Genomic DNA, 9,112 nt, shown 5'->3' on the forward strand with positions numbered 1-9,112 from the left:
TCCCCGGGGGCTCCCTTTCTTCCGCGCCCGGACGCATTCCGCCGCGGCCTCCTGCGCGCAGCGCCCCCCGCGCCCGCTCTGAAGGAGACCCCCCAATGGCAGAGGGCCACTGATGTGGGCTGGAGCTTGGAAGGGGGCGTCCCCCTGGGGCTGTCAGACTTTCAGAGCTGAGCTGCCGCCCCCACCCACGGAGTCAGACGCCCCCGGGCGGTAATTGGAGGGTGGCCGCCCTCCCTGCGGAGGTTACGGTGGGAGGAGGTGGCCGTGTTTTAACATCGTGTCCTTCCTTGGGAGGCCGCCTTCCCAACGCGTCTAGCATAAAGGTGAGGGGCACCTTCAGAACAGCGCCCTGCATCCTGGGGGAGCCGCTCTGGGGAACCCCGCTCCACGCCCCTCGGCAGACATAGTGACCTTTCAGCACTGGGGGCTTTGAGCCGTACCCAAGCCTGTCTTTGGGGTTAAAGAGGAAGATGGTATTCACGTCCCCTCTCCGACTCCCAAGCCAACTCAAAACAACACAGAAGTGGGCAAAAGGGGGCTGGACGGGGGAGGAGCCTCGCTCCCCCTCCTCAGGGCCCTGTGCCGGGGATGGAGGGCTGGGGGGCTGGGACAAGTCACCCCGCAGGGCGCGGATGGGGGGTCTCCACAGGGCCATTCGCCTTGGGAGGGTCTTCAGAAGGTCTTCCCGCCGGGTCCCACTCCTCACCGCACCCCGGCAAGAGGGGGTGGGGCTCCAGAAGCTGAGGGTCCGTGGGGTCTCCCGCCCTACTCCTCCACATCGCTTGTAGCCTGGGAGCTACGCAGCCCCTTACGACACCAGAAGCCCCCACCCCGTGTGGGGAGCTTCGTGGTGCTTGACCACAGGTGTTGGTGGCCCTGGGCCTGTGTGGCCAGAGGCTCTCAGTGCCGTGTCCCTGGCAGTCCCTCCAGGCCTCATTTCCTGGGTGCTTGGAAATGAGGCTGGACCCCGCATGAATCCCACAGCTTCCCCCAGAGGCCCTCCTGCCAGGGTCAGAGGCCAGCACCTCCACAGAGGTCCTGTGGGCTGTGCCCCCACATCGAGTTTTGTCACATCAAGTCTCATCCATAAGCAGGAGGAGTAAGGTGGCCCAACTCGCTGCCCCTGAGCCCAAGCGCTGCTACGGGGCCGTCAGGGCACCAGCGCCTGGGCTCCCTGGGCCTGGGGAGGACTGGCCTTTCCTGGGGGCAAACCAGAATGGAGGGCACTGGGCCGGACGGGGCACAGGCTGCTCGCAGGGGGGCCAGCTTTCCTCTGAGCAGGGTGAGTGGCCGGACCCAGCGGCCTGGGCGCAGGGTGGGAGGGAAGCTTTAGGCCGCAGGATGAGGCCAAGGGGCCAGTGCCTGGCAGAGGCTGCCTCTGCTTCTGGGTGTGCTCTGGGGTCACCAGGGCCTGGCGAATCCTGGGCGGCAGCTGCTCTGGGAGGATGGCCACTGGGTCTTGAGAAGGAGGCCTCTGCAATGACCCCTGCATTGGACAGTTTTCAGCTTCCCTAGGGGCCCTGCCTGGCCCTCTGCCGCCCCCAACAGCCCAGGGTTGTCCAGGCTGCCCCAGATGCAGTGGCCGGCAGCGGCCAGCATTACCTCACTGCCCCACTGCCCCTCCATAGCTGCCTCGCCTGGCACCAGCCAATGACCCTCCCTCCTGGTCACACTGCTTGGCTCAGGTGTCCGGCTGTCATGTCTTGTGGACTCAGGCTAGGCAGGGCAGGGGAGAGCGAGCCCCTGGGCGCCCCCTGCTTCTTTGGGGTCAGGCTGCCCACCCTTGTGTGCTGCCTGGCAGGAGTGTGAACAGCTGCTCTGGCCCACTGTCCAGATGGGAAGGCGAGGGGGTGGGGACTGCAGTCCGGGTGGCCTAGACCCAGGAGCCGCAGGGCTGAGGGGCCCCTCGGTGCTGTACCAGGGCTGGTGTGGGTGTGGCTGCCATGGTGGGGGCGGGGCCTCAGATGTGTGTGTCTGCGTCTGTGTGTGGTCTGTGTGTCTGCCTGGGTTTGGGGGTGAGTGGACTTTAGACATGGAGGTCCCCCAGGGCCCTGGGGCTCTGCCATGAGGAGATGGGGCCCCAAGGGACCTAGAATGGTGCTCCCATTCAGTGAAGTCCCGGCCCTCAATACCCACCAAGGGAGGGGTCCCCAAGACTCCTCTGGCCACCAAGCTGTGGCCCCAGCTCCAGCCAAAGTATGGGTGATTCATAAGTTGAGGAGTTTTCTTATGCCTCCAGAACCTACCTCAGGCTGTCCTGGCCCAGGCTGGCTGTCGCCTCACCTTGGGGCACCCTGTCTGTAGCCCCTGACCCCCAGACAGAAAGGTGGAGTGGAGGGCAAGCTGGCTCTGAGTGCGCGATGGACGCTGCTCTCTCTGCCCTCCGCCCTCTCCCTCCCTCAGCCTCGCTGGAACCCCAGCCTCTGGGTGAAGCCTGCAGAGGATGCTGGGTAATCCCCCTCAGTGGCTCTGGGTGGGGGCTTGGCTGGGCTCGGGGGTGGCGGACCTCCCACGCACTGCCGGGGGCACAGACCTCACAGGCTCCCACCCACCCAGCCGGGCTGCTTCAGGGGCAGCGAGGCTGGGACCAGTTACTGAGTCCCTCAAGGCCGGGCCCTCCTGCTCCTCCTGGAGGGTGGAGGCGGGGTTCAGGTGAGGGGACTTTCTGGTCTCTGGAGACCTCGCTTCTAGAGCCAGTTCAGGTCCCGCCGCATGGTCCTGGAGACCAGGGCTGCAGGCCAGGCCCCTCATCGTCACGGTCTCCTGCTTGTCCTAGAGGGCCGCGGGCGGAGGGGGCTGGAGCCGGGGGATGTGAGGTGGAGGCCAGCCTCTGCGGAGGCCCCGCCACGGACTAGAATCCAGTGGGCACGCGTGAATGCGTGTGTGCCTCTTGGCCAGTGGCAGGTCTGGTTCAGGCGGACACGGGCTGGCGCCTGGGGGCGGCATGCGTGCCCCACCCCAGCCTTCCTGCTGGTGTGCATGAGCTGTGGGCCCCTCTCCAGGGAGGGGGCGGTGGGCGCCACTCTCAAGAGTGTGGGGTTTAGGGCCGTGCGTGGTTTGCCAGGCGGGCACAGTGTGAGGCAGAGCTGGGTGTCGGTGCTCAGGGCCTCCTGAGCGAGCAGCGGGCTGCGTGGTGAGGGTGGGCACTGCTGCCCCCCTCGGGGCGGCGGTGCAGGGGCCATATCTACCTGAGAGCTCTGGGGCCCCCAGGCCCCGGTGGGTGGGGCTTCTCTGGGTCCAGGGCCTGGTGGGCAGGGAGCACCAGTGCCTGGCGGTGGGGGCAGGTCACCTGTGGCGGGAGCGACTTTTGTGGGTGCTCCCAGGGTTGAGTTGGGGTGTTGCGCTGTGCGGGCCCTCGGGGCCTCGTGTGACCGCTTGTGCCCTGGGGTGTTGCTGCGAGCTGTGTGGGCCCTGCTCCGGCCCAGCGGGGGCTCCATGGGAACCGGCTGCTCTAGGTTTCCGCGGCAACAGCAGGGCGGAGCCAGGAAACACCAGCTCAGGAAGGAAGGCTGCAGCTGTGAGCAGCAGCCCTGGCTGAGCAGGCGCCAGACACTCTGTCTGTCCAGCCGTCCGTCCGGCGTTCCCGCGCCGGCTCTGCCCCCACGCTGCCCGTCTGTGCACGGGGCAGCTGCTGGCCTGGCTGTTCGCTCTGGTCTCAGTGCCCTGAGCCTGGGTCTGTGGGAGTCTGGTCTTATAGCAGTTGCATCCTGGTCCCCCTTGGTGGCTCTTGGTGGCATGGGGGCCAGGTGGTGGCACAGAAGGTAGCCGGGGTCCACGGGAGTGCAGTACCTGTTCTGACCACCCTGCTCTAGGCTGGCCTGTCCCCTCACTCCCCAGTCAGGTTCTGGTGACAGTCCTCTGCCGCCCCGAATCATGGAAAGCAGCTACAGTCTCCCAGGTGGTCACTGCCCAGCTAGGCCTGGTAGGCACTGCTGCTGCCCTGGCTTTGGTGACAAGTGGCTTTGATGGCCCAACTGGCTGGGGCTGTCCAACGGGCTGGGGGGAGGCAGGTCTGTGTTCTCGGGGACCACCCGCCCCTTGCTGGGGGGCAGGAGCCATTCCCTCCCCCACCTACTTGCATGCTGGGGAGCACCTCCTGTGGCGCCAGGCCCTGTTCCGGGAGACCTCGGTGGCAGCAAACAAGTCAGACAGGTCCCCACGGTGGTGCGCGTGCCGGTTCCTGGTAGGCAAAGAAGATGAAGGGCTCTCCCATGGGAATACGCCCCCCCCAGGCATGACGCGCTGCCAGGCACGGAGGGGAGAGGGGCTGCACTGGGTGCCTGTGACTGTCCTTTCGTTAGGTGATTTTTGAGCCAGACCTTGAAGGAAACGTGGGCACAGATGGGGAAAAGGGACCAGCATGTGCAGATGCCCGGTCAGCAGGGGAGGAGGGGCTCTGTGGGGCCTGGGGGGGTCTTGCTTGTTTCTCTGGAGGAGACTTGGGAGGGCTTTGAGCGGAGGAGGGGTGTCATCTGTCCCTCCCCACAGCCTCAGCACAGTGCTGTGGACATGGGCCTGAGCGCGGAAGGACGGACTCTCTTCCAGGTGGGAAGGCCAAGGGGTCTGCTCCTGGGCTGCTGCCCTGTGAGCTCGGCCCCTCCTTTCGCCCACAGCTTCTGACCTGCACCTTGGCCTGGGGCCCCTGGGGAGGGTGAGGGGGAGTGGCCGCCAGGCAGGCTGGCAGGGCAGGGAGGGCGCGTTTCTGGGAATTGTGTGGGGGAAGCCATTGTTAGAGAAGCCTAGAGCAGCTACTGGCCTCTGGGGATGGCTCTGCCTCCCCCAAGTGCTGCCTCTGCGGGGAGGGAGCTGGGCTGGGGCCAGTGCTTGTGGGCTGGGCTGGGGACTTGCCTGGAGATACTGCCCTGGGCAGGGGCCCTTCCCATTCTGCAGACTGGGAGACTGAGGCCCGAGAGAGGACGGCTGCCATGGCCACGACATCCACTGGAGCATGGGTCAGGGGCCTCCTGCTATATCTGAGTCCCTGGTCACTGCCCTGCCTGACCTTAAGGCCAGGACGCGGGGGAGATCTAGATGGAGTTGGCTGGGTCGCAGTCCCACAGTGTCCCCGTGGTGGGGACCTGCAGCCCCGTGCTGGGCTGGAGGGTCTGATGGAGTAAGTGAAGGACAGCTGAAGGAGCAGTTGGGTGCTGGCCAGGGAAGAGGGGCCTACAGGTGTGGGCGGGGGCTTCCGAGGCTGCAGGATCCCTGTGCCCACTGGGGCCATGGGAAGTGAGGGGGGCTCCGTGTGAGTCTGGCAACACAGGCCTTCCCACCAAGGCCCCTGCCCCGGCCAGCGGGAAGCGAGGATGCGAGCCCCCGGGTCACGCCGGCTTTGTGCTGGCAGGGGGCTGGGGACACAAACAGAAAAATAAATGGCCTGAGCTTCCGATGTTTCCCTGGACTGAGGATAGGGGAGGGAAAGGCCTCTGGGCCAAAGGTGCGGCCTGGGCTGCCAGGGGCGGACCCTGGGGGTGTCTGCCCCCTCAGAGGCCCCAGGACACAGCCAGGCTCCTGCGGGGGGTTTCTGAGGGCAGACCCATAGGTCTCCCTCCATGAAGGGAGGGCGTATAGCCTTCGGGGTGAGCCGAGGGGTGTCAGCCCCGGGCAGAGGGGTTTGGGGGTGCGCCTTGGGACCAACATGGGAACTGAGGGAGGCCCCCTGGCAGTGGGTCTGAGAAGGTAATTGTGGCAGTCCCCACCCTGGGGGGTCCCCTTCCCTGCTCCTTGCTGATGCCTATTCACCCCTGACCTCTAATCAGGAGTCCCCCCACCAATCCACATTTCTGGGTTCACAGCCTCCAAACCCAGCCTGGCCCCCCTTGACTTGGCGACCCTTGTTGGGTTCAACTGGTCCTCAGCTCTCCCCGACACCCACTCCTCTGCCCATCTCAGCAGGAGGGGGAGGGGCTGTGGTCTTGAGGATGGAGCCCGCTCCTTGCCGGGGCCTGTGTCAGCCCTTCGGGCCCGAGCAGTGGGCGGTCAGTGGAGCTGGCCTTCTCTGGAGGTGGGGCTCAGGCTGTCTGTGGGCTCCTCTGCTGGGCAGTGGGTCCCTTCCTACGAGCCCCTGCTTCTTCCTTCATGTGGCATGTATTTACTGGGCACCCACGGGGTGTCTTGCGGCTAGGGATGTGGCAGAGGGTGGCACACAGGCCGTTCTTAGATTTGCATGTGCCTGGAAGGCCCTTGGGTGTGCCCAGTGTGGCATGTGTGATCAACTTCCTGCATCCCCGTGTGACTCAGGTCGAGTGTATGTGCATGCCCAGGACGTACCAGAGGAAGTGAGGTTCCTCACCTGGAGAAGGGCCGGGCGGGACCCGGAAGGGCCCAGCCCTGGTGGCCCCGTTAAGCTTTGGCCAGCCTCATGTGACAGCCTGAAAGGAGGACCCCGGGCGCAGCTCTCTGCGGGTACAGTTGGGCTGGGGGCCCAGGCAGCTCGTTGGGGGAAGCTCCTTGGAGGAGGAGGTTCCCAAGGTTGGGAAGGTCCACAAGGGGCCTGGGGTGAGCTGTGAATGTCCTGAGCAGAGTTCTGGGGGCATGCCCTCATAAGGGCCCTGGGGACCAGGGACTTCTAGGTGGGGTGTTGGGAGTTTGGGGTTGGCCAGTACTACTCCAGCCTGAGCCCTGGTGAGGGCGGGACCGACCTGCAGCCTCCACAGGCAAGGGCTCCTCTGCAGGGCTAAGCACAGCCTCCCTCTGGGGGCTTCACCGCTGTGGCCAGAACCTGCTGGACCTCCCTCGGGGTTGGGTGGTGGATATCTGGCCCGCAGGCTGGTCTGTGGCTCACTCCCGCCACCTAGAGGCCAAAGCTTATGGCGGGCCCTGGGCCTGGGAGCAGGGTTACCCCACTTGGACCCTAGACTCCAGCTCCCTGGAGTAGTGGCTTCCATGTAGGACTGCACCGTCAGGGTTCCAGGTTCCCATGGGGGAAGATCTGTGGCCCCCAGGGGCCCACCTTGGAAGCCACCTGCCTCCTCTGCCACCCACTCCTACCTGTCCTGTCCACTTCCTCATCACCTGTCCTGCCCTGGGCCAGGCTCCCTGGAAGCCCTGCTTCAGCCCCCCAGGCTAAGCCCTCTGCTGGGCAAGCCCCCTGGCCATTGTCTTTGAGGGGCCATGGCGTCTGGTCGCCTGTCTGCAGCCTCAGCGGGCCTCCACTGAGATCCTCGGAGCCTTGCTGGGCTCCTGACGGGCTGTCTCTGTGCCCCTCCCCGCTCCCCCACAGAGGCAGAGAGCACCTGGCTTCTCACGAGGGAGGAGAAAGGACCCAGGTGGGCAGGCGGCCTGGCACCTCCACCCTGGCCAGGCAGGAAGGGCCCAGTTTTCAGGCGACGGCCCCCTCTCCTCTGTGTCCTTGGGCAGTGCACAGACTCAGGGTCACAGAGGAAAACAGATGCACCGAAACGCAGTCTCCAGTGTGCGGCCCCCGCCGCGGCGAGCCCCCGCCGGCCCGCGTGAGGTGTGCTCCCCCGCCTCACTCCCCTCCCAGCCGCAGACAATCCACTCTGCTGGCGAGAACAGGGAGGGGACTCCTTCCCGCCCGGTTCTCTTCCGACAGGGGCTTGGTCCCTGCCCCAGGTTGAGACTCAGCCCTATTCTCCCTCCCACGGCACCCAGTCTGCCTCCTCAGCTCCCAGACCTGCTGTCTCCATCTCCCCCACTGCCACCGTCCCTCTTCTGTGACTTCCTCGGCTTCCTTGGATGAGGGCAGGCCCCCATCCACCTCCCAGTCCTGGAACCTCCTCTGTACCTTTGGATGCAGCACCCCCCGCCCCCCACCCCAACTCCCTGAACGTCTGCCACCTGGAGACAAAGACCCCAGGGGGAACTGGAGGGCTCTCCCTTCTTAACCAGCTGCTTAGTCACGCTTAAACACCACTGTGCTAACCCATCTTTGTGGCTTAAAACATTCAACCCAGCCAGCCACTCAAAGGCAACCCTCCTGCAAAGCCTCTGGCACGGGATGGTGGGGACCTTGCCTCGCCAGGGGTCATCGCCCAGGCAGTGTCAGGGTGAGTCTTTGGGCTGGCCTTCTGGGATGTCGGCATGCCGCTCCCCTCCCCAGCACTGTGACTGTCTGTCCTGTGGAGAGGTCATATGGGGACTGGCCTTGAGGCTGGCTCCTTGGCAGCATCCTGCTCCAGGGGGCTGTGCTGACAGCCTGGACCCTGCCCCAGTGATGCCCGGGCTGAAGGTGGGCATCTAGCACCAGCCCTTCCTGCCAGCCAGGCGATGTTTCTGAGAGGCCTGTCCTGATCCTTTCGACTCTAATCTTGGGGACCCAAAGCTGTTTTGAGGTCTCTCGGATACACCTCTCCCTGCTCTGGGGCAGAGGCCGAGCGTTCCACTCCACGCTGACCGCTGACCGTGTGGGTTTACACTCCCTCCCGTGCTCCAGCCTTTGTAGTAGCTTGGAATCTCAGGATCCCACTGTGCTGCTTGGAAGTCTCCAGCATGAGGGGGGAAGTCCCTCTGAGCTGTCCTCTAATCAGCTTAACCTTGGCTGTGGGGGGCGGGGCGCTGGCTGGGCGGCCTCCATGGACACCTCCCTGTGGGCGGTGGGGAGCCAGCTTTGAAGCCCTCTTAGCCTGATCTGGGAAGCCGAGTTCTCTGGGGCCCCTGCCGGTTGCTGTTCCACAAGACCCCGGCCAGTGGCCTGTTAGAGGGGTTGAAGGGTGTGCAGCTCCAGCCTCCCTAGTGTCCCTGGTGTGACTGGACCCTCACAGGCTGCACATACTCCCTGACCATGAGGACTCGCTGGGCTGGGCTCAGGGCTGTGGCCCAGGCTCTTGGTGAGGGGCAGGGTCAGAGCTGGTCTATGAACTCGAGTTGCTGTGTCCACCTGCCACAGGGCCTCCGTCCTGGAAAATCTCTGCTCCCTATGAGGGATTCTATGCTTTTTCTTGATAATTATTAAGGAATCTCATAACCTGCCATGTTTCCCTTTTCATTTTGGCTGCCGGGAAGCTCAGTCATATCTAATGCCACTGAGTCCAAGGCATGGTCAGCCCAGGTCATCTGGACACCCATCTGCCACCTGGCCTGTTATTTGGCTTGAGTTTCAGTGACTGTGGGGTCCACAACACTCAACATCGGTCCCTTGGCCTCTACTCTT

Source organism: Pteropus alecto, unplaced genomic scaffold (genome assembly GCF_000325575.1).
Source record: "Pteropus alecto unplaced genomic scaffold, ASM32557v1 scaffold45, whole genome shotgun sequence".
NCBI classification, from domain to species: Eukaryota; Metazoa; Chordata; class Mammalia; order Chiroptera; family Pteropodidae; genus Pteropus; species Pteropus alecto.